This window comes from Notamacropus eugenii, chromosome 1, assembly GCF_028372415.1.
Source record: "Notamacropus eugenii isolate mMacEug1 chromosome 1, mMacEug1.pri_v2, whole genome shotgun sequence".
NCBI lineage: Eukaryota > Metazoa > Chordata > Mammalia > Diprotodontia > Macropodidae > Notamacropus > Notamacropus eugenii.
Genome location: NC_092872.1, coordinates 279,799,295 through 279,825,194, shown reverse-complemented (window position 1 = coordinate 279,825,194; position 25,900 = coordinate 279,799,295). Strand labels below are relative to the sequence as shown.

The window sequence follows — 25,900 nt, the reverse complement described above, 5'->3', positions numbered from 1 at the left end:
TTAAGGCTGTGTTAAGCCCCTGGATTTCATTTAAATGTTTATGTGTATTTTGGTTGTTCACCCAGCAGCCTTGGGGAAATGGGTGCATTTAAAAGAGCCCTCTTAAATGAGCAAGTAGTGCTTTGGACTAGAATGACTCACTAGATTTTGATAAAACAAAAAGCATTTGGACAGAAATTCCCCGATGGCTTGCCTAGCCATGCTTTCTGTTCCATTCCCATGGCCCCCACCAGAGTTCACATCCTCATTCCTTACACTGTTGCAATAACCTCTCCGCCCACAGCCTTCATGGACAGCTTCCCTTCTCTCCCTCCCTTGCTTAAATGTTCACTGCCAAAGGTACAAACTGCTTACCTTGACATTCAAGGCTCTCTGGGATCCAGCCCCACCTTTCAAACAGTGTGTGTATGGCAGCCAGATTGAATTACTTGCCTTGCTCTTGGCTCTCCCCTGGCCATACCATTCCTATTTCTGTCTTCCAACTCCCAACTCCGCATTAGGGTCTCAGACCAGGGGTTGCCTCCTCCACAAAACCTCTGGTGGTCCATCCCAACTGCCAGAAGTGACCTTGTGTCCTGATTTCCCAAAGCACTTTCTCTAACTCTTTCTTGGACCAGATATACAATTTCCCCAGCCTTTTGCATACTTGTATTCATGTCCTCTCCTGGAGCCCACTGTGTACAACAGTTTGTTGTTGAATAAAAATCCTACCTCCTGATGAACTTCTCTTCCAGAGAAGAGATTCCAAAGTGTCTTTGTATTTGTTGGTAAGTTCTGGGATTGCTTATTTCAAAACAAAGATTATTAGGTAAGAAAGAGGAACCTTATGACCAGGACAGGGTTTTGATTTTGGTTTTTTTAAGATTAATTTAGTGAGAATTGAGTTCCTTCCCCTGTAATGTCTCTCTAATGTCTCTCTCCTCTGCATTTGTCTTGTATGTGTTCATCTTGCTCCTCCTGTTAAATATGTTACTTGAGGGCAAGAATTGTTTTTGCCTTTGTCAGTCATATGTCCTGCATTTAATTAGTATTCATTGTTTCAATTTTTGTGATTGTGAAGAGGAGGTCTGGTAGTGTCTAGGAAGGAGAGATTCTCTGTGGGTAGTGAGGTCCTCCAGATGCTTTTGTTTGCAGGTGACATCTCGATTACATCCAGCCCGTAAACATTTCAGAGACTCCTGTCAGAGATCTGTAATGGCTCAAGGGAGTTTGTGCTGCCCATCCACACAGGAAAGACAAAATGGATGAGAAATGTCTATTGCCTGAATTTCAACATGCATGAGAGTGGATGCTGTGTCCTATAGAACATCTGTCTGTCACAGTGTGAATACACAGTCAGCCCCTCTCCACATGTTTGTATTTATTTTTATATTCTTTTATATTCTTCATATATTTTTATGTGTTCATGTTCTCTCCCCCTATAAAGTGAAGGGCTCTTGAGGACAGGGACTGTTTCTTTTTTCCCTATTATATCCCTATTGATCAGAGGGACCATAGTACAGAGGAAAGAGCACTCACTTGATGAGTCAGAGGTCCTGACTCTGACACCTAATATCTGGGAAACTTTGGGCAAGTCCCCTAACTTCCCTGGACCTCACTGGACCAGATGGCCTCTCATTGCCCTTTCATCTGAGTCTCTGAGCCTATGACTGACTGAGAAACATAATTAAATATTCCAGTACATGTGGTTCAGTAGAGTTAGTTACATGGCGACTCACACAAAGCAGTGGCTTTGGATTTAAGATCTTGGATTGCTGAACAGTTTCTGAGCTTTTGTTTACCTTGCAAGCAAAGGTCTTGACACAGAGGTACCCTCAGCCATCACACTGAGGCTTTGTGTATAAAATTCCACAGGCTGATCATCTCATCTACTACACATGCTGCACATTCTTTGGGAAAGCTTTGGCAAAGGGCTCCCAGGGAGGGCTAAGCCAGCCTCTCTTCTCTATCTTGAGGAAGAGAAGAGGAAACAATAATGAACTGTTTAAAACCACCTCAGGGGACCACAGTGACAGCTTTAAGTATTCTTGGTGAAGCCAGCTCCAGAGGCTCACAGCCTCCAAGAATGAGGCAGACTCCTTGACTCTAAGGGAGCCCTGTGAGAGTGCTGGGATTTGTTTGTGCTACAAACTATAAACATTTCAGAGTCAGTTTCCTGGTCCTAATTTTAGTGGACAAAGTATTAGTGCTTGCAGCACTACCAGCTAATGAGGCATTCCCTCGGGTTGGGGCTAACATAGTCAGTTCATAGAATATGATGATGAGCCATGTGCATTGGGCTTTGGGGATGCTCATCCCCTATCACATCCTTTCCCAGGAGCCCTTTTCCCCCACTCCAGGCAGCCTACATCAGAGAGAAAGCTAAGAAAGCTGCTGCACACAGGCGCTGCAGCAGGTCGCGTCTCCATCTGTTATCTACCGGCCTCTCCTGAGGCATTCCAGCATTGGTCCTGCTGAACCAGAAGTGCCAGTCACTGCATCCAGCCTGCGTGTAGCCCTTTGGTTGCTGTCGCTTCCATCTACGTGAATGAAGTCATTGTCTATCGCGTTCTCTTCACTTCTGCCAGCTCCACAGGGAATCAGGCAGGCTGTTATCTGGTATTGTAAGGGGTGCAGAGTACCTTGCAATGTGACCTCATCTGATCCTCCCCACGACTCTGGCAGGTCTGTGCTATTATCCCCATTTTGCAGAGGAGGAAGCTGAGGCAGACAGGAGATATGACTTGTCCAGGATTATGCAGTTAGTAAGTATCTGAGGCTGGATTTGAATTCAGGTCTTCTTGACCAGATTCTCCAGATCCAACTTTATATTCACTGCCCCCCCAGCTGCCTATTTATTAAATGTTTACTATATACCAGACAATGTGCTAAGTGGGGCTACAAAAATGAGGACTGCTCCTGCCCTCAAGGACCTTACATTCTAATGGGAGAAGATGATAAATAAGTAGAAGCTGAAAAGTCCTGTGTTGGAGAGAGGAGCACATTGGCAAAGTAGGGAGAGTCTGAAACACAGCCAGGCCTGGAGGATAATCCCAATGGCCTGGCCAGTGCCCCCCTGCATTACCCACCAGTGAAGGCTGATGAAGGTAGGAGCTCCCCAGGGGAGCAGGGCTAAACATCAGAGATGCCCAGGGCAAGAGACAGCAGGGCTGCTGGTGAAGTCCTGAGCGCCAGGAGCACACAGGGGAGGGGCAGCGCAACCCCAGAGGTAGGGTTTCCCGTGTTTCTCTGAATAGTCATCAATGTTAATAGCACAGTAGTATCCCATTACATTCTTATACCACCATTTTTTTTTTAGCCATCTCCTAGTGGATGGATGTATACTTCGTTTCCAGGTTTTCTGGTCTCACAAATGGTGCTGCTGTAAATTCTTTGATATAGCTGGGACCTTTATTTGGGGGTCAAATCTCCTTGGAATTCAGCAATGTGCTTGTTTTCACAAACTAATAATTTTCCCTTAAATTTTGATGAACAAGTATTTTTGTCCTTAGGATCTTTAATTATTTTTTATAAGCTGTCAAATTGTGAGACTTCATATTAGCACAAATAGTATGTATGTGTTACTTAAATTAATTGTAAGGTTTGTTTTTTTTCCAGGTCACAAATGACATTTTTAATTATATTATTGGAAAAGAAAGAATTTTGCTATTGATTTTTTATATATCTTCATATAAAATTCTGGCCTACAGATTTTTTTTACATGCCATCCACAACAAAATAAATTTGAAAAACAATGTAAATACCTGTCTGTGTCTTCTTTCTTTCCCACCTTCCTTCCTTCCTTCCCATGATATCCATTCTTAATTTTGCTTCTGTTTTCCCTCTGTACTTTACAGTGACATTTCCACAACAGAGTAAAAGTGACTGGAAAGAAGTTGATACCCCAGATAGATAATGAAAATAGTAACAGAGTTATTAGTCCCCTTCATAACTTCAAGTCTCTTGGCCCAGATGAATTACATCCTTAGAAACAGAAAGAAGTGGCAAATGGGAGTGCTGAGCTATTGTCAGTGATGTCTGAATAATTGTGAGAAACAAGTACCATGAGCTCCGAGAAGGGCATATGTCCTAATTTTCAAAAAAGAAAGAGAACGGAGTTTGTATACCATAAGCTAGCAAACTTGAGTTTGATTCCTGGGAAGACTCTGGAATGGATCATAAAAAAGATGGTTGGCCAACAGAGAGCCAGTCTGTTTTCTTTTTTGAGAGGATTCTTAAACTAGTGGTTTAGGAGAGTGCTGCAGATAGAGTTTACTTAGATTGTAGTAAAACATTGTTAAATATCTCATAATATTCTCATGAAGAAGATGGAGAATTGTGAACTCATCAATATAATTAGATTAATTCAGAGTTGGTTGAAGGATTGGACTCAAAGAGTAAATGTCAGTGATTTAGTGTCAGCTTGACCTGTGACCTCTTGAGGCTGCCCACTCTGCTTTGGGATAGCTGCACTTAGTGGGAATTCTTTCCTGACATCTCCTTCCACAGCTTTCACTCATTGCTATTCATTTTGACCTTTGGAGCCACAAAGGGCAAGTCTTATCACTGCTGAATGATGAGGAGAAAAGATATACATTCCTGCCCTTGGGGAGCTTTCAGTAATGGGGGAAGACAAATGGAAGCTGAAAGGAGTGGGGGGAAACAAAAGGGGGCCAACTTGGAGGGGGCTACATGGATCCATTGAGTTGACACCAAGCAAAGCTGCTAATGGAAACTGGAGAGTTACATGGAAAGTTTTAAGTCCTGTGTGGAAGGCTTTGGGAGGAGTTCGTGGCTCTGTCTCCAGCTCTGCAGTCCTGGGGAGAGGATACTGAAAGTGGTGAAGGTCAAAGCTGATCCACAAGATGCTGAGATTTCAAGTGATGGGAGGCCATACAGAGGGCTAGAGGCCAGGGTGGTTGGGTGGTTGTTGTCCTTTGTTCTCAGAGAACTGAAATGACTTCATCATGTTGGGGTCAAGGTACAGTGACTGTGGCTGGTCAGACCAATACCAGCTCTGGAGATTCTAGAACAAGTCAGGCACAAGTAGTGTGTGAACATTTGGGGTAGCGATGGCTCTATGTTTGCACATCTCACATTTCCTTTGAGCTACTGCTATTCTGCTCTGCTTCTAGAGGATGCAGCCACACCATGCTGGGAAGCCCTGGACCAGCATCTCCCATGCCTCACAGTCCCTTAGAGTTTTTCAGAAAAACCTTGAGAGCGTCCTTGAATCGCTTCTTCTGACCTCTTGAGTGCTTGCTTTGTGTGATTTCTCAGTAAATGTCTTGACTCATGCATAAATTAGATTTAAGTGAGGTGGAGTTGTGAAGTCCTTGGCTTCACGGTCTTTTCCAAAGTCATTGAAGTGCAGTGACAAGACCAAAGTCAAGATGACTGGTGATGGCCTGGGATGCAGTGGATGACTTTGGTGTCTTCAGTGTTGGACCAAGCTCTAAGCATTCAACTCCACTGCTTGAGCCATCTTCATGGCCATTGAAACAATAGTTTTCTTTCACTCATTCCACCAAGGAAAGTCTTTACATGCTTGGCAGAGATATCCCCCTAAATCACCAAAGGGTTTGAGACCCCCCAGTTACCCTCAGGCTGGTATATTTAGCCCATCTGCTGAACTGGTTTATAAGGGTGTATCCACTGTGCACGCTACAGCTTCTTGGAGCCATAGGGGAGAATTGGGTGAATCACATGGACACCAAAAGTGAAGTGATTTATAAATTATGTCTGACCTGGGCAAAGTACAGCAGGATATCCCTTCCCTAATCATAGGCAGGATTATCTTGATGCATCTTGCTTGTATTCAGTTTCTTTTCTGTTGTATTTTACCGTGGAATCATATTAAGCTTGTGGTCCATTAAGACCCTCTGATCTTTTTCAAATGAACTTCTTCCTTGCTATGCCTTGCCTCTCTGTTACTTGTGAAATATCAGGGTTTGCATTTTCCTCATTACATTCAGCCCAACCATCTGGCTCATCAGAGTCTTTTTTGAACTTCTTTCTTTGAGCTTTGTGTGATCTGTAGATTGTACAGCTGACTGGCTGTGCCCGGATCCAAGTCTTGGACAGCCATGCCCAACAGCCTAAAAGCGAAGCCTGTCCTTTATCTGGATAAAGAAGGCAGAATAATGTCAGTAAACTTCTCGTAGACACTCGTATTTGTTTGCTTTAACAACACATCAGGTGAGGGTTTAGAAATCCTCTCTGAAATTGTTCACAGAGGTGAATCAAGTCAACCTCTTGGGCTTCTCACTCCTCATCTGTTGTCTGAGAGTGGTGAATCAGGTGATGACTGCCTTCCGTTTGACCTTGGATCACAGGCTTGTAAGGATAAAATGAAATTACAAGTACTTCATAAGTACTAGCTGTTATTAGTGGTCTTATTCTCAGAATGATGCTTTAAATGCATAAAATCATAAAGCTTGAGATTTTATGGAAAGGGAATATGAATCTGTGTGTATTTGCATGTGTATGTGCTCAAATGGGAGGGAAGTATCAGCAAAGTGAGATTGCAAAATGATCATGTGAGTGAGTGATAAAGAAATAGCGTTTTTGTTTTGTTTTGTTTTTTTAGTTTATAAACACTGATTAGCAAGATGGCACCTTCCCTGCATGTGTTTGATTCTTGGGGAAGAGCTGAGACAGCTGTTCCTCAGGATTCTGTCTGACAGCCTGAGTTAGACTCGCTGAAACCCTTCTCTTCTGAGGAGGAGGCTGTCAGGGGTGGCTCTTGGGTTTCCTATCACTGTACTCCATCTCTTCTGCCCACCTGGTCAGCTGTTCTTGGTCCCATGATGTATGATAAAAAAGAAATACAAGGATACAAAAGTCCTGAAAGGAAGTATCAATAATCAATAATAGATTACCTCTGAGGTGCAGAGTACTGTGCCTTCTGATAAATTCATTGCAGAGTAACAGCTATTTAGGACAGAGGTTCTTGCCCTGTTTGGTGATATGGACTCCTTTGGCAGTCTGATGAAGCCTAACCCCCTTAGAGGCAGCTGGGCAGTACCATGGATAGAGCTCTGAACCTGGAGATGGGGCAAGCTAGGTTCAGATTCCTCATCAGATACCTAGTAACTGCCAGTTTCCAGGCAAGTCACCCCACCTTCTTAGCCTCAGTTTCCTCATCTGGGAAAGCAGAATGATAGTATCATCTTCCTCCCAGGGTTGTTGTGTGAATAAAATGAAATCATATTTATCAGGTGCTCTGCAAACCTGAAATCACTGTAGAAACATAAATATTAAATATATACTATGTACTACTAATATATACACTATGTAAATATCACCTGTTATCATTAATATTTTTCTCAGAATGTTTTTAAATGTACAAAATAAAATATATAGAATTAGAAAGGAAGTTAATTATATTGAAATATAGTTACCAACATATTTTTTTTAAGTTCAGAGACCCAAGGTTGGGAACCCCTGATTTAATAAAACATTGAACAATATTTCAGAAAGTTTCCAGAATCAAGCAGACAGTTCTTTTTGGTTTTAAAGAATTTCCCACTCGTTCTAGTTACTGACCAGGAGAGAGGTGGGACACTAATAAACATTTTAGGAGATTCTCATCTGCCCATGGGCAAACAGGCATTTACCTGGGGTGGGGGGTGGGGGGAATTGCTTGAGTTATTCATCAGTATTTCATTCATTCTACACATTTGCTATGTCTAGAGCAGGGGTCTTAGAGAGGAGCTTGCGACCTCAAGGCCACATGTGGCCTTCTAGGTCCTTAGGTGTGGCCTTTTAACTAAGTCCAAGTTTTACAGAACAAATTCTGTTGTTAAGAGGATTTGTTCTGTTTAGTTTGAATTCAGTCAAAGGACAGCGCTTGAGGATCTAGGGGACCACATGTGGCCTCGGAGCTGCAGGTGTCCCACTAGAGCATCTCTTATTCATCATTATTGGTAACAATTAACTAGGACAGATTGGATTTGTTTTAGACTGTGAGCTCCTTGAGGGTAGAACCTGTCTTTCACCTCTTTTTTGTATCCCCAGTTCTCAGCACAGTGCCTGGCACATAATAAGCACTTAATAAATGTTTATTGACTGATTGTTTTACTTGTATGTCATCTCCCTTTTCTTATTTTTCCTCCCTCTTCTGGCTTTGTACACATATTGATCTCTGCTCCAACCCTTAGAGTCCTCCTGTATACAGACAACTAATTCAGGGAAGAGTCTTTTCCTGTTTCTTAAAATATCACTTCCATTTTTGAGAGGGTTATTAGTCAGTGCTCACCAAGCAGCACCTTCTGGTTTTTTGTTTTTTTTCTCAAAGAGCACGTTCTTGTTATATAAGCATTAGCCTTCTATGTGGGCTACAAGTTATTGTCCTCTCTCCTTATTTCCAATCACATTTTCCAATTTATTTCTTGCCAGGTTTGCCTGTTCTACTTCTGCATTGAAGTCACAGCTAGCATAAAAATAGATGTTAATTTAATCTGAAGAGTCTTGTTGACTTTATAGTAGATTGCGTTACCACTTCATTTGCTAGAACAGGTGTTGCATAAATAATCCAACATGGCCCCAGCCTTTCTTTCCAGCGTAAATGGACAGTGCTCGTCTTCCCATATGCTTTGATCCAGCCAAATTGGCCTTCTGTCTGATACAAGTGTCACAAGACACTCCATCTCTCATCCCTCTCCTTTTGTACTGTAATGCCTAGAATGGCCTCCCTCATCACCTCAGTTTCACCAACATCCTCTTTTTCTTAAGGATGCAGCACAGGCCCCATCTTCTGTATCTGTCTTTCCTGAGCCCTACAGTTGCTAATGTCCTTCTTCCCAAACTACCTTGCATTTAACTGCTATGTATATATTTGCATTTATTCCATATATGTTTATGTATTTGTTGTCTCTACCATTAGAATGTAAACTCACTATGAATCTTGTACCTGTGTGCCTAGTGCCTGGCACATAGAAGTCGCTTAATAAATACTTGCTGACTGATGGATTGATTTCCTGGTATTCTTTTTGCACATCCCTGTCATGAGTAGTGCACTAAGACATGACTGAATATCCCATGGTATGATGGTTCTTAGCTTTGAGTGGTCAGTCAGACCAACTCCCCCAACTCCTTTACTGGCCTGTCAAAGGAGGCGCTCAGTCTAAATCATCCTTCGACCAAGTCAGGCCTTCCTTCATTTGTCTCATCTCACTGGCACTGAAAATGTCAAGCTCAGAAGGATTTGTTTCCTCTGGTAGTTGAGCTGCTCCCTCCTTACTGAACCAGGATCTCCCCCATCAAGGACTAAGGGCCAAGTTTAAGATCATGAACCATCTGCAAACCAGGTGATTCTTAGCACTCTTTTCGCCTCTCTTCTACAGCTCTACTATTGTTGCTATAGAGGCAAATAGGGGCCTTAGAGGACTGGAAGCCATTTTGTGTGGTTTTAAAATTGGTTTCTTGGGTTGCTGTGCCCACTGAGCAATCTGTCCTCTAGTGATGAACTTTGCCATATGTAGCTGGCATGGACTTCAAAAGGCAGGCTCAGACTTTTACTGGAACTCGACTGAAAGGATGGACAAAGTGTAGAACTCATCTCTTAGTCTGTCCTTTTTGGAAAGACATCGTGTGCAGGCAATGAGTCCAGAATTAAACAGTCAAGTCAACAAACATTTATTATTTTGTCCATATGTTCAGTTGTAGGCTTGTGGATCATAGTTCTCCAAGAGAGCGAGGGACCTCAGCAGTCATATGGTCCAGTCCCTTCCTTTTGCAGATGAGAAAATATAGTCTGTGGAGGCTAAGCAAACATAACAGTACCTACTGATTTGGGGGTTTGCAAAGCACTTTACAAATATGATCTCACTTTATCCTCACAGCAACCCTGGGAGGTAAGTACTCTCATTATTGCCATTTTACTGTTAAGGAATCTGAGGCGTACAGAAATTAAGTGACTTTGCCAGAGTCACCTAGAGAGTGAGTGTTTAAGACCAGATATTAACTCAGGTCTTCCTGGTTCCAGGGTCCTCTCTTTATCCACTACACCGCCCTCCAGCTGCCTTACGTGACTTGTGCATGCTCACACCGGCTGCAAGCATCATAAAAGGGATTCATACCCAGGTTCTCTGACTCCAAATCCAGGACTCTTTCCCCTATACCATATTGCCTCCCAGAGTCTATGATACATGGTCAATTTTACCTCCTCAGTGGTGACAAATTTTAATCCTAGGAAGGTGGGCTTGATTTTTAGAAAGAACCAAGACCCATGCAAACTCATTAATAAAATGAATTGTGATGTTTGCAGATTCTGTCTTGGGGTCAGAAATGAGGCCCAGCCATGAGGTTACACGATGAATTGTCTTCCATTGCTCATCAGTAATGATGACAGTGACTCCCAAGTGCAGAGTGCTTTATGCTTTCCTTATTATCACCTGGAATTTACCTTCTGCCCACCCTGCCATCAAGGCTCAGCTCAGGGACCAGGCCCAGGTTGTTAGTGCTTCCCTCCTCATGAATTGTTTTATATTATATTTAGTATTAACTGGTCTTTTCTCATGTGGCTTTTCCCCAGGAGAATCTAAGCTCCTTGAGGACAGAGACGGTTTTGCTCTGTCCCTAGCACTAAGAACAATGTGCCTGATGTGTAATAGGTGCTTAATAAATGTTTTTAGAATGATTCCATGGATGTTGTAAGTGAGCAACGCAGACTAGAAAGACCAAGTAACTTTCTGAAGGTCTCACAAGCAGGAGGAGAGAGGCCGACCCTCGCTGCTTTAGACTAACTTGGATCTGGCAGGCCCACTTTGATTTCTTTTTTCTTCACTTCCCTTGAAATTCTTGACCTTCTGCCAAATCATTTTATGAGTCGTTCAAAAGTTAGCATTTGTTAGTATTTATAAATTGTGTTGCCTTTTTTTTAACATCAGTCTCATTGCTTTTATCACCATCTCAACATTTCCATGTGGACTTTTGGAAACTTGATCTGAGGCTCAGTTTTTCCACCTTTCTCCATCATGGTTTAACACACTTATGCAGGCAGGGGCAGACCAAGTTGTGTTTTTCATTTCTGATTAGAAGTATCAACTAAGTGACCGTTGAGGGAAGAAGCAGATTTCATATTTATTTAACATTTATTAACTGACTCCAACTAGGTTCCTCCTAGCAGACCTAGTGTCTGCTCTTGAAGAGGTGGTAGTGAAATGGTCAGCACATGATTCGGACACAGCAAGTCTCAGATGGCTATTTTTCTCCTGAGCTATGCAGTCTCTAAAAACAAAAAAAACCCTTGGGTCTGTTCTGTGCCCCCCCCCCCCCCTGCCTTTTAGTGATCATGAGAATTGTGTACTTGAATTGGTGTGAGGTTATTCAACCAGATACTGTAACTTCACCTTCCCCCTACCCTTTTGAAACTTTTGAAAAACACAGGACTTCAGAATTTCAAAAAAGCCAGTTCTCTTGATAATCTCTGTAGAAGGAAGGATGTATGACTTCAGTGTAGCTGAAAGTTGTAAAGACCTTAGAGACAGCAAAGTATAAAAGCAAGCCACTTTCAGGTGTAAATGAAGTCTGTGATGCCTTGGAAGGGATCCTAGGGCTTTGTATAATTCAATTTTTTATAAAAAGAGTAGCAGACAGTGAACTTGGCTGGGGACATATTGTCACCACCCTTGTCCCCAGTCACTCATTTGCATAAGACTCAACAAAAGTCTGGGAAGTGTCTTAGGGTGATTACCCTAAGTTAGACAAGATCCCTCCCTAAGCAAACACTAGGAAGAGGCTGTACTTGTACCCCCTTCCTTGGAGGCGATCAACCTCAGAGCAGAGACTCTGAGGAAATAGAACTGAAGCAGCTTTTTTTTTCTGATCTTTGATTAAAGGTTCAGAGATCTCAATGGCCTTTCTAAAATAGGTAGGTAGCACCCAGCTGAACCTGAGGTAAGAGGTGGCCAAGAGGGAGTCTCACAGATCAGCTACGCAGGCCAGATACTGTTCTTTCTGAGAGATCAGCCCGGCATCCAATCATCCTGCCTAGCCCAGCACTTCTCAGGACAGATTGCCTCACCCAGCAGCAGATCTGCTCCTCCAGTAAAGGCCATGTGTCATTTTCTTAGCCACCTAACTTAGCCACCTTTGAAGATGAAACTGTGGGCATCCAGACCCTCGTCACAGCAGAGCAGCTCATCTGGCATCACCTCCAGTGAAATGGTATCAAGACCCTGCCACTCCATACGTAGGAGTGGCCTTGTCCATATGTCTCCTGTCTACACATGTGCCTTACTACCATCATGCATTAAAATTGTGCCCACTCTTGCCACCCCCCTCAAATTCTCTTTGTGGGTAAATGTGCTCCAGGCCTGGGGGAAAAATGGTTTGTAACTGACAGTGTCATTTGAATAAGTATCTTTTCTAAAAGCTAATTGTATCTAGAGGCAAATTGTTCATTGAAAGGCTATCAGTATGGGATTTATAAACTGTAGTCTTAGAAGAATAATTACACCAAGGGTTACCCCTGGAATCCAAGTTAGCAGCCTTTCCTCTGAGGATCCAGCATCCCAATACTTGTGACAATTGGGAGAATGCTATGTAATTGTTTCCTTTTTCCAAAGGAAAGAGTGTGTGTGTGTGTGTGTGTGTGTGTGTGTGTGTGTGTGTGTGTGTGTGGTATGTGTGTTCACCTAGAGCAAAGGTTATTAATCTGGGGTCCATGGAATCTTAAGGGGAACCTTGGATAGAATTCAAGGGGTACCTGCACTTGGATGGGAGAAAATTTCATATTTATTTCAATAAAATCAGTTTCATTTTTACCAGTTTTATTTATGTATTTGAAAATGTTGTTGTGTGAAGGGGTTCTTAGGCTTCACCAAAGAAGGCCAGAAGAGGCCATGACATTTAAAACCGACTAAGGAACTTTGACATATCCAGGGGTTTTGCTAGAACACAGATTGCATCAGCCCATAAGCTAGAACATTCACTAATTAAAAACAACTGGGGCAACTCGCTGGGCAAGTTCAGGAAGAGACCTAAGTGATCAGAGGAATGTGTGACACGATTCCTCCCATATCCACCCCCACCCAGAGGAGAAGGGACTGTGCAGCCATGTCTAGTCACATCAACAAGCCTCAGACACTGTGCTGAGGCCTGAAATGTACTTAGTAGCCAAAGGAAGGAAAGTCACTGACCTCAAAGAGCTTACAATGGAGAAGAAAGTGGAAGGAGGACTTAGTTGGCTTGAGCACTTTCCTTATGAAGAGGCTCTGGGAGGAGCTGACCAATCAGAGGAAGGGGAGATAAGATGGAAGAAATTTCCATGGTGAGAAGGCTAGGAGTGGAGTAGACTCCCAGGCCAGAAGACTGTCTGCCGGAAAAGCCTAGAGAGTAAAGAGTGAGCCTGCACAGACTGGGGAGACCTCATGAAGCAGGGAGATTTGGGGAAGGTTTTGGGTGCATGTCCTCTTTGAGAGCAGAACTACAAAGAGCCCAATTTGCTCTACTCAGTTCGGTTCAGTAAACATTAGGAGCCTACTAATGCCAGACACTGTGCTCGTAAGAAAGAGAAAGACCATCCCTGCCCTCAAGGAGCCTGTGGTCTAATGGGGAAAGACAGCACCAGAAGGGACCTGAAGGGGGTAGGGAGCACAGAGTGCCCAGCTCAAGCATGATGTCCACTGAGCAGCTGATGGAAAATGGAGAGCTCTCTGCAAAGTTCTCAGTCCTGTCTAAAAGAAGGCTTGGGAGTAGTGTTCTGGCACCCCCTAGCATGGATCAACTCAACAGATACTTACTGAGTCCCTCCACCCCCAGTGCCCACAATTGTGCTCCCTTACTTAGAAAAGCTGCTCAGTGTTATGAGTGAGCCTTAGACTAGGAGACAGGAAACCTGGTGGGCCTAACCACCTGTGACCTGGGAATAGGTATTCAGGTCTCTCCACCTTCACCTTAATTTCTGCCTATAAAACTGAGTACAGTAATCCCTGCCTTGCCCCAGTCAGCTGATTAACCAACACTCATTAAGCACCTCCTATGTCCTAGGTCCTGGGGGCTCTCATGCGGCTGGCACAGACCAAAGGGCCACCAGAGAGTATATGCTAATTATATACAAAACAGAGACTGGGGAGTGACGAACAGCTGGGAGTGGGGAGGAGAGAGAGAGGAATCAGGCATGGAAGGCTTCATGGAGGAGGTGAAGTTTGAATGGAGCTTTGAAGGAAATGAAGAATTCCCAGGGGTGCAATCAGGATCTAGTAAGGGGAAGTCTGAGAATGGAAGGAACCCAAAGATGGCAGGTACACTTCCTAAGGACCCTAACTACAGGCCTCCCTGAGTGTAGCCAGGAGCAGATCAATGCCCACAAGCTGGCTGAGCCATGGATTGTCTAGGAGCTGGTCTTTTCCCCAGAGATCAGTGCTGGGGGCCATGACAACTCTCATGGAAACCATTTGCTAAGGGGTGTCACCTCTGTGATCTGTACTCTCCATCCCCATGAAATTCCAACTTTCTCTGCCTCTCAGTGGCTCTCTTCCTTGGCCCCATCTTTCTTCTTGTCCATTGCATGGGAGAGGACAGAGCTCAGACATTTACAGGATTGTCAGGTGAAAACCTTGTTACTGCCTTTGGATAGATCATTTCTGATGATGGTAGTGGGTGCTCGGCCTCTGGACAACTATCTAGCCAATTTCATCATGGTGCTACCACAAGTTCAGAAAGACCCATCGCTTCCCTGGAGTTGTTGCTGGGTTGTTTGTCAGATACACTAAGATGTTCCTGAAGTCGTGCCTTCGATGTATTCTGGTGGGAGGCTTCAGATCCTACACAGAATGCCCCATGAAAATGCTGCAAGATTGAAGCATGAAGGTGGGCCTCTCGTTAGGGTTCCATTGCTGTACATACTTAGATTTCATTTTGTTTGTTTTAGAGGCTGATGAATGAACAAGGTCACCTTCCTTCCTGGGTACTCATCAGTGATATTTCTGAAACTTGAATCTTCCTCCCTTTGCTTTGGACTGTCAAGAGATAAAATATGGAAGTACCTCATTTCCCTAATTAGAATTGTAGGCTCATTCCCCTTTTCCCCCTCCCTGGCCCCAGCTCAGCTCTGGGGTCTAAATTATTGCATGGGTGTATCAGCCAAGATAAGATTTCATTTCCCATGTTGTATAGGAGGACTTGAGGGTCAGTTTCCCCCAGAATCATTTTTATTTTATTAGCAGACTGACAGTTTCCTCTCCTGGATGATCAGAGTTTTGAGTCCTTGTTCAATCCTATTACCTCCTTATGGCTATATTTTATAGTCCAAAATAATTACTGTTGACACATTGAAGCTCATGCATAGTACGTGTTAGAGGCAGCTTTTATTGGCCATTTCTTTTCCATTTCTGGAATTAATTGGAAGAGTCATGCTTTCTCTCCATTGTACTTTCATTTTTTTCTTCCAGAGGGCTTCAATTTATATGATGAAAAATCACACATCCAAGTACAGTATAAATAATGTATCTGTGGCCTTCATTTGTTCCTTGGATCAGAAGGTAGGAAGGACTGGAAGGGACTTCATGAGTCATCTAGTCCAACCCTCTGGGTTTTGTAGCTGAGGCTCGGAGGAGCCAAGGGTCATGCAGGTGGGAGGGGGCGGAGTCAATCCCAGGTGTCAGAAGGTGTCAGGTCGGCTTCTTCTTACAGTGTTTGATAGTGATTTTCTTCTGGAAGACAAGCATTTATCTTCATGTGCTGATATGTTGTACAGATCACTGGGCCCCAAAGAACACTGTCCCCTCACCTAGAGGACAGTCAGCATGGGGCACCAGCTTGGCAAAAGAAAGGAAGAGATGAAACAAGTGCGTATCTGTATAACTGCACTGAGTTGGAGTGAAGCCCCTGAAGGACCTTCTCTGGGTGTGACTCAGTCACATCCTCAATCATGAGCTTGATTCCCTACAAAATTAGCTTTGTAAAGCTTGTGCTGCCTTACTGACATCTCTGAACGTTACCTTCTTCATCCGAAGTAAGCAGAAAAAAGATGTGGTGGCCAGGTGGCAGGGAGGAGAGAGAGTGAGGCACTAGGAGTCAGGAAGATCTCAGTTTGAATCCTGCCTCATTCACTTTGCCTCTGTCTGCCTCAGTTTCCTCATCTGTAAAATGGGGATAATAAAAGGCCCCACCTCTGAGGGTTGTTGTGAGAATTGAATGAGATAATAATTATAAAGTGGTTAGCACAATGCTTGGCACATCATTGCCACTACTGCCATCTTTAAAAGAATGTCAAGTCACTGCATAGGAGGCCACACCCACAGAGCAGCCTCTCCCATCTCACTCAATAAATGAGCTCAGAACCTCTGCTGCACACAAGGCAGTGAACGTTCCACAGCCTCATCCATCTGTAGCAAGATCTCAGTCAACCAGCAGGTTTGGAGAATCGAATATTCTGGTTAATGGAATTGGCTGCTTACATACATCAGGGTGATCCAAACAGAAGCTCTGTGTTTCAAGCCTTGCTATTGAAAATCTTTCCTCAGCACCTTTGTCTGCATTTTCACCTTAGTGAGTAAAATAGATGGTGCATCATTTGATGATTTAGGATTGAACAGTGAGAACCTCCAAGACATCCTTGTAATGGTTAAATGTTTACAGCATTGTCCCTAGCCAAGAAGAAGGGCCAATTATTTGAGACTTTCAGTTAATTGAGCTTTTCCTGCATTATACTATATACTTTCAGTGTATTTATTTCTTACCCAAAATCATTTATTATAAACTTAATACTAAATAATGTAATTAATTGAGTTTAAGTTGAAATTACCTAAATAAATTAATTTTAAAGCATCAAGTGCTGTCACATTCTATTGTAGAGATAGGGAACCTGCAACATTGAGGCCACATGTGACCCTCTAGGTCCTCAAGTGCAGCTTTTTGACTACAACAGATTCAGTCCAACTTGAGGATCTAGAGGGTTAGAATTAGGGTTAGGGTTAGTGGCCCCGGGGCTGCAGGTTCCCCACCTCTGTTAGTCCTTCCCTCTGTACCTGGGTTTTTAATCTTTTGCAGACCCCTAGGCAGCCTGTGTAGTAAAGCCTAGGGAACCCTAATCAAAATAACATTTCTAAAGGTGTACAATAAAATACTGACCCAACTCAAAAACCCTTTTCTAAGTCTACTGGAGCTGTTTATCCATACTTTCCCTTGTGTGCACTCTGTTCCTTTGGTCTGTTTTTTTTCCTTCATTCAAGCATTATTTTAATCAGTCAGCCGTTCAGCATTTTTTAACTACTTGCTGTATCTCAGGCACCATGTTGGAGCCCTCCAGGAGCTTGTCCCTGACATCCACCATGTATCTGTTGCATTACAGTGTTCACAATTCAAGTACCACGATGGGTGTAACCCTCACCCTTTCCGTGAACACTTAGGTATTCCAGACTTCTGCATTTACAAAGACTGCTGTTGGAAAACGAGATGCCTCAGAACGTTTGGTGCCACACTTGGCAAACACAGGAGAATCCCCATGTTAAACTGGCAGCATGTGTATCAAGGAGCAAATGTAGTCTGGCATCTCACCCCCCATGGAAATGTTAAGTCCTTCATCATTTTTACATCCATTTGCTTAGTAGTTCTTCATTCCTTTAAACTGAATTGGAGAGCACTGGGGGGCACTTCAGTACATGGGCGACAATTCAGAAAGATCTGAGTTTGAATCCAGCCTTTAGACACATACTAACTACATGACCTCCAGACAATCATTTCAGCTTTTCAGACCCCCTTTTCTCATCTGAAAAACTAGGATGAGAATAGTACCTACCTCATAGGTGGGTGAGGATCAGATGAGATCATGTTTGTAAAGTGCCACACAAAACTTCATTGTTATAGAAAGGTTTGTTGTGCTGATGTGGGCATTCCCTCCAAGAGGACACATTGCAGAGCATCCATTCCTTGTCCCTGGGACTCAGGGGTTGTCTAATGGCCTGACCAGCCCACCCTGTCTTCTGATCATTCATCTTTCTCATGACATCCATTAGGTTGCGTCTCTTGTGAAGGTCTGTATTGGTAATCAATAATAAGCCTATTGATCCCTACTGGGAGTGTTTGTGAGCAGCAAGGAAGGAGCCCTTAGGGAGAGATGAAAGAGTAGGAAGATTGAGGGGGAAAGCTGCCAGAAGAGATAGGAGACACAAGTGAGGAGGTTGACCCTAAGGAGAAGGGCCACTTTCTGTCAGTAAGCATTTATTAAGCACTGACTGTGTGCCAGGCACTGTGCCAATCGCCCAAGGAGCTTACAAGGGGTGACATCTTGCAAATGACTGTACAAACGAGCTATAGACAGGATAAATGGGAAATAATCAACTTAGGGAAGGCACAAGAATTAAGAAAGATTGGGACAGCCTTCCTGTAGAGGCTGAATTTTAGTTGGGACTTGAAGGGAGTTAGGAGAGAGGGCATTCCAGGAATGGAGGATGCCAGTGAAAAAGACAGGAGAAGGAGATAGAATCAGGCACATAAGGAATAGCAGAGACCAGAGTTAGTGGATCAAAGAATATGGGGGTGGGGGAAAGGCCAATGTTAAGATGTAAAGAGAATGGAAAAGGGATGGACTATGAAAGGCATTAAGCACCAGAGGATTTTGTATTTGACCCTGGAGGTCATGGGGATCTATCTATAGCCAAGATCAAGAGAGAGATAATAGGAGATGATGCTGAAGAGTTTTGAGACATGAAATAGAGGAGAGTGTGTTGTAGTCAGCTCAATGCCATCAGCACACAGGAACATCTTGAGGAATTTTCTGTCTGTAGGGAATCCCTCTTCCACTTGGGCTCTGTACTGAACATCTACCCTGACTATGGAGAACATCTGGGTAAGCATGCATCCCCCTGTTTCATTCCTCCTATAATAAACTTGGTTGTGATGTTTCCCAAGGAAACTTGCCTAAGTTTGGCATGCTCCCAGGGCCATCTTGTTGGACTAGCCAGAACCTTTGGCAGCACTTTGCTCTCCTGATTCAAGCATTAGGCACAGGATTGTGTTCTCTGCACACTTTTTAGTCAGTTATGATAGAATGTAGTCCTGCAGACTGTGAAAGCCTGCCTGTTCCTACCTTAGACTGTCACCCGGGATGCTATCTGTGCTTATCAAGACTGAGAGAGATGGGTAGATTTGCAGATGATTTGGTAGCTGTGGATATTATCTCAGTCACCCTTGGGCAGGTAATTGTAAGATTTGGTTGTCCCAAGCCTTTCTTTCAGATACATTGAGACTGGATCCCCTAATGCCTCCATGAGTCAAACAGTAAACATTTATTAAGCACCCACTGTGCTTATGAGGACAGTGTTGTCATGGAAAACCACTCTGGAGGGTGCCAGAACCCTGGTCAGTGATGGGGCAGGACCTTCGGGAGGAGCAGATGTTGTCAGATGTTGTCAGACCAGGCCAGTATGCCACCTGTGTCTGCTGTGGTTGACTGCATTATCATGATATTAGAAGCCTCTGTTGGCAAGAGGGTTGGGAAATGACAGTCATATTGAAGAAACACCAGTAAAAAGGCACAATGCCCCATCAATGATCATTGTTTCTCCTCTGCTAACACAGCATCCTGCTCCTGCCCCTCTTTTCACCTCCTCTTTCTCATTTTCAAAGTGAGGAGGATGAATGATCTCTCCAGTCCCTTGTTGCTCCAAAGAGCTGTGATTTGGAGGAGGAGGAGGAAGAGGGCTAATTGTATGTGGATGGTAGAAACATAAGGTCATGCGTCTGGTTCTGGAGGGGTCCTTATTGGCCCCTTTTATAGATGAGGCATCTGAGACCTCACCCAGCCAGGAAGTGTCAGAGGTGTCAGCCAGGTGAGCTCCTTTTAGAATGAAAGTGCCAAGCCTGAGGTACCTTGTCAGGTGAGAGCTCAGCCCTCCCCAACAGTGTTGGGCTGCAGTTACATGTATCTATGGAAGACTCAGCTTAAGGAGCCCTTCTCCCAGAGACTCTCCAGGTAGTGACTGTGCCTTTAACTACAAAGTGTGAAATCCTCAGGAGTAACCTGTCCCAGGGACCTCCTCCTTCCCCAAAATGGAGTTTCAGTAATGGAGAAAATTTCCATTTTTTTTCAAAGCTCTTTAAAAAGTGAGTCATCTGATATAAGAACATTTTTTTCCCTTTTCAAATATATACCAAATATAGGAGGAACTTGAAAGTCCATTTCTTCAGGAATTGAGCCTGTATCTGTCTCCTTGTTGATGAGCGTGACTCAGACACCCATGCTGGTTATTTCCCTCTCTTTTCTTGTCAGAGGAGGCAAAGCTGCTAGCGCCTAGCAAGTGCCAGCCTCCACACCAAACCTGTCGGTTTTGGCTGAAGCTGTTTGGGAGCTGTCAGAAGGCAGCCCTTGGGAGTGGTCGTGGTGAGGAAATTGCACTGTAATGGCCAGTTAATTGAGGTGCACTCCATCATGAGGTTCTGCTTCCCCCTACCCTACCTTGCTCAGCTTTGTCAAATGTTTATCAAGCAAGTGCATTTGGAGGAATAATGAAAATAAAATATAGAGGTGCAGGTAAAGTAAATGGCCTGAAATGGTTGCATTTTGGGTGCAAAGAAGGGAACTGGATGGTCACTATGAGTGTACATGGTTGGGTGTGGCCTGCAGTGCCCTGGCCTCCTACCTGCTTTTTGTGCCCTTGACAGTGGCAAGAGGGGAACAGAGCAAGTCTGGCCTTTCTCTTCCCCTTTGCTCCCTTCTGCAAGCCTCAGGATTGGAGAGAAGCCGGGATATTCCATTCAACTAGGTGGTTAAGTCATTGTTCCTGGAGTTAGGAAACCCTGAGTTCAAATCCTGCCTGTGTTCCTCTGGTAAAGTCACTTAAATCACTTTCAGTCTTAGTTACTCATAGAAACTACCTCTCAGGGTAGTTGTAAGGGTAAAATGAGATGATATTTGTAAAGTGCTTTGCAAAACATAAAACACTATATAGGTGCTGTCATTATATTAAAGTGGATACAGCTGAGCATATGCTATTGACAGGCTTTTCCCTAGAGTAGGAACAGTCTTGATGTTAGCTGAAGGCAGTTAACTGAAAAGGCAGTTTTGAGAATGATTTAGAACCCCAAATCTTAGAGGAATATCCAAACCCATGTAATCCATCTACAACCAGGTCTCATAGGTTAAATGAGCTGAAAGCAAAGATTTCTGAACCCTTGTCATATCTCCAAACATTATAAACAGGAATTATGTGAGTGGACATTGACTTCTGGAAACTCAGATTTTGTATAGTCAGCTATCACTTCTAACTAATTGAGGGGACATTCATGGAGGGAATTGTCAGCATGCTGTTTGCCGTAATATTCTTTCCCTTTTTATTTTTATGTGTCCCAGTCCTTTGCATTTGGCTCATTTTGCTATTTGTGTTTTGTGAATAAAATACTATAATAATATAGAGAAATTTAATATTTTCAAAGCACTTTATATATATTATCTCATTTGATCCTCACAACAACACTGTGAGATGGGTGTGATTGTTATGTGAATTTTTCAGATGAGGAAAATGAGGCCTGGAGATGGTAAATGGGCAATTGCTGGGTGCCACATGGCTGCTCAGTGATAGGTGCTGGTTAGGGTCTGGGCCTTATTCTGTTCTTTAAAAAAAAAAGTTATACCAGTGATTTAAAGTCATTGTAATAGTAATTATGTTGATGAGAGATAAAGATCTAATCTGCCCTTTAATAGGCCTCAGGTGGAGTCCATTAAGGGAAGCTTGATTAGGGGAGATTTGTTTTATTGGAAGGCCCACACCTTTTGTTAATTTCTAATGAGGCACTGGGTCAGAGGGTCAAGCCCTCCTGCTCTGAAAAGTGTATGTATACTCTGAGGTGAGGTTTTGCTTTGGGGCTTACTCTTTGGAAGAAAGTTCATGTGATATGACCAGAGGAGACTCTGGGTAGTCGCTAAGGAGGCCCTGGCTTTGAAAACCCAGATGTTGGTACTTCTGTGTCTGGTAATGCTGTATGTATGTATGTAATAGACAGTTGGATCTGTCTGTTAATCTGTGATGTATGTATTGCTTATGCTCAGACAGTTGGAAGCCCTGTCTGTTGGTCTTTTCTTCTCTGATCGTATTTTCTGTTGGTGAATGTAATTAAAGAAGATTGCTGACCCCTCAAAAGTTGTTTTCCTTTTAGAAAAGCAGATCTAAGAACCTGCGCTACAGGCTCTCCTGTGTATGCCAGGGTGCTTACTGCTACAGTCATTTTAAGTATCATCATGCATGATTTGTACTGAGTATTTTTCAGTTATAATAATAATGGCTAGCATCAATATTGTCCTTTAAAGTTTGCGAAGCATTTTAAAAATATGATCTCATTTGACTTTAACCACAACACTATGAGATGGGTGCTACTATTATCCCCATTTCATAGATGTGGGATGGAGGCTGAGTACTTTGGAGAGCAAACTTCTGGTCCTATATGTCTTCTCATCTGTGTTTTGGGGCTTCCGCTGGTGAAAGTGCTCAGGAGAGAAGTGGGGAATATGAATACCGTCCCTGGATGGCCACTTGGGAGGCTTCTAACTCCCAACAGATGATAAACAGCTTGAAGAGACACTGAGGGAATTGGAGTGCAGACGGCTGAAATGAAAAGGTGATTTTCAGAAACATACCAGGTGTATCTCATTTTCTTAGGAACAAAAGTTTTGTACAACTGGTGGCACCAGGTGCTGGGCCTCGAAGGGGGGAGACCAGTGTTCAAACCTAGCCTCATATTTGTGTGGTACCCCTGGCCATGTCACATCACCTCTGTCTGCCTCATCTGTTAAATGGGGGTAGTAGTCCATCTCAGAGGAGATTCTCTGTATAAAGCACTTTGCACACCTTAGAACAGTACATAAACCATTGTGATTAATATCCTATGTACTCTTGAATGAGCTATTCTGCCTGAACCTACCTGTGATGAGTCAGGCAGAGAATCTCTAGGGCCTGTGCAGGGCAGAGCAATTGGAAATGACAAACTGAGAGGAAGAGCTTGTCCTCTCTGGTCAGTCCTACATGTCCATCTCTTGACTTTGTTTTCCTGGACCCCATGAAATCATCGAAGGAGTGAAGGAAATTAGACATTTATGTTATTTAACTCATTTTGAAAATCATCTATAACTCTTTAAATTGGCTACATGGCCAGGTACACAATGCACAGTAGTAAATGGACACAGTAATCTAGTGTTTGATAGACCCCCAAATCCAAGCTTTTGGAACAAGAACTCACTATTTTGCAAAAACTACTGGAAAGCTAGAAAGTCATTTGGCAGAAACTAGGTAAAGACCAACATCCCACACTATATACCGAAATAAGGTCAAAATGGATATGTTATTTCAACATAAAAAGTGATACCATAAACAAATTCGGGGAGAATGGAATAGTTTACCTATCAGATATATGGATAAGGGGAGAATTAATGACCAAACAAGGGACAGAAAACATTATGAGATATAAAGTGGATAATCGACTATGGTAAATTGAAAAAAGTTTTGAATAAACAAACCAATGTAGCCAAGATTAGAAGGAACTAGAAAACTGGTTGGGGGTGGGACTTACAGGAAGTTTCCTTCATAAAGACTCAGAGAACTGAGTCAAATTGTCAAGAATACAAGTCATTCCCCAGTTGATATATGGTCAAAGGAAATGAACAGACAGTTTTCAGGAGAAATCAAAACTATATATAGCCATGTGGAAAAAATGTTCTAAATCACTATTGATTATAGAAATGCAAATTAAAACAGCTCTGAGGCACCACTCATACCTAACATGACAGAAAAGGAAAATGACAAATGTTGGAGGGGATGAGGAAAAATTGGAACACTAATACATTGTTTGTGGAGTTGTGAACTGATCCAGCCAATTTGGAGAGTAATTTGGAACTATGCCCAAAGAACCATAAAATTGTGTATACCCTTTGACCCAGCAATACCACTACTAGGTCTGTATCCCAAAGAAATAAAGGAAAAGGACATATATGTACAAAAATATTTATAGCAGCTCTTTCAGTCATAGGGCAAAGAATTGGAAATTGAGAGGATGCAACAGTCTCAAATAGGCAGATGATACCACTCTGATAGTAGAAAGTGAAGAGGAATTAAGCCTCTTGATGAGGGTGAAAGAGGAGAGTGTTAAAGCTGGCTTAAAGCTTAACATCAAAAAAGCAAAGATCTTGGCAACTGGTCCCATCACTTCCCAGCATATAGAGGGAGAAGAAATGGAAACTTGGACTCAAGGATCACTGCAGACAGTGACCAGCCATGAAATTAAAAGACACTTGCTCTTTGGAAAGAAAACTATGGCAAATCTGGACAGCAGACTATAAAGCAGAGGCAACACCTTACCAACAAAAGTCCATATAGTCAAAGCTGTAGTTTTTCCAGTAGCAGTGTATGGCTGCGAGCGTTGGACTACAAGGAAAGCTGAGCAGCGCAGAATTGACACTTTCAAATTGTGGTGCTAGGAATACTTTTGAGAGTCCCTTGGACAGCAAAGAGATCAAATCAGTTAGTACTTAAAATTAATTCAGGCTATTCACTGGAAGGTCAAATGCTGAATCTGAATATTAAATACTTTGGCCACATAACGAGAAGATGGGATTCAATGGAAAAGCCCCTGATGTTAGAAAGAATTGAAAGCAAAAGGAGAAGGGAATGGCAGAGAGTGAGAGGGATAGTGTCATGGAATCAATGAACATGAACTTGGACTGACTTGGACAGATAGTGGAGGATAGAAGGACCTGGTGTTCTGTGGTCCTTGGGACCATGAAGAGTCAGACACAACTGAACTGAACAGCAGCAACCATTAATTGGGGAATAGCTGGACAAGTTGTGGCATATGATTGTGATGGAATACTATTGAGCTATAAGAAATGTTGAGTAGGATGCTCTCAGAAAAACCTGGGTGGAATTATATGAACTGATGCAAAGTGAGGAGAACCAGAACAATTCTCTAGCTGGCTCTCAATTTAGTTTAAAGTTGTTTTGGGTTTTGTTTTTTTTTTTTTTGATCCCTGGTTTTTATGACCCAGGAGAGAAACCCATTCAAAAGTTTCTCTAACTGGGACTTATTCCCTGCCCCACTCAAAGTGTAACATACCTCCTATTTTTAACACAGAATCATTGATTTTGCATGGGGTGCGGGGGTAGGGAGCCTTAGAGATCATTGAGTCAACCCCAGGCAATCAATCAACCAGAAATTATTTGCTACCATGTGCTCAAGCTCTGTGCTCAGTGCTGGTTGGGTACAAATGAAGAAACTGAGGCTTAGAGGGGTAAAGGCACTTGCCTAAGGTTATACAGGTAATAAGTGATAAGCCTTGAATTTAACTCCAGGACTCCAAGCCTAACTCCTCTGCCCTGCATCGTAGACTGGAATTGTTTATATAATTTGAGGCAGCTGAGTGGCTCAGTGGATAGAGCACTGGGCCTGGAATGAGGAAGATCTGAGTTCAGATCCTACCTCACTCACTAGCTCTGTCTGTCTCAGTCATCTCAAATGTAAAATGGGGATAATAATAGCATCTATCTTACAGGTTGGTGTGACTGTCAGGTGATCGTTATTATCACATGTTAGCTATCATTATTGTTAACCTTACCTTTGTGTAATTGGGGATGGGCATGGGTGCCAACCTTTCATCTTGCTCTTTGAGAACCAAGAGATTTTAAGGAAAATGCCCTTAACACATGAAACACATTTTCTTACATAGTTTGATTCATGTTGTAATAGCTGTCTGCCATTTTCCTTAAAAAGTGAGATGGAAAACCTCCCAGAGATCTCCTGATCCATAGACCTTTCAGTGGAAACCTGTGGCCTCTGCCATATTTTTAAACATGTATCCCCAGGCTCTGCCCTTGACCACTGGAGAGACTATAGAGCTTAGCTTCTTTTATGGAGAGAGCACAAAGCACTTGGTAATTATTTTCAGTCTCTTACCTGATTTCTATGGATGGGAAATGGCTCATCTCTTCCT

At 43.0% G+C, this 25,900-nt stretch overlaps 1 protein-coding gene and 1 long non-coding RNA gene across 12 annotated transcripts in view; both read left to right on the top strand.

Moving 5' to 3' along the window:
• Nucleotides 1-22,064, top strand: part of LOC140517585 (uncharacterized) — a 37,990-nt gene extending 15,926 nt beyond the window's left edge. The window contains exon 2 of the long non-coding RNA XR_011971646.1: nucleotides 1,135-22,064. This is a non-coding gene — a long non-coding RNA (uncharacterized lncRNA). The remainder of the gene's footprint in view (nucleotides 1-1,134) is intronic.
• RNLS (renalase, FAD dependent amine oxidase) overlaps nucleotides 1-25,900 on the top strand; it is a 242,100-nt gene that overhangs the window by 24,200 nt on the left and 192,000 nt on the right. The gene's annotated exons all lie outside the window — the stretch shown is intronic.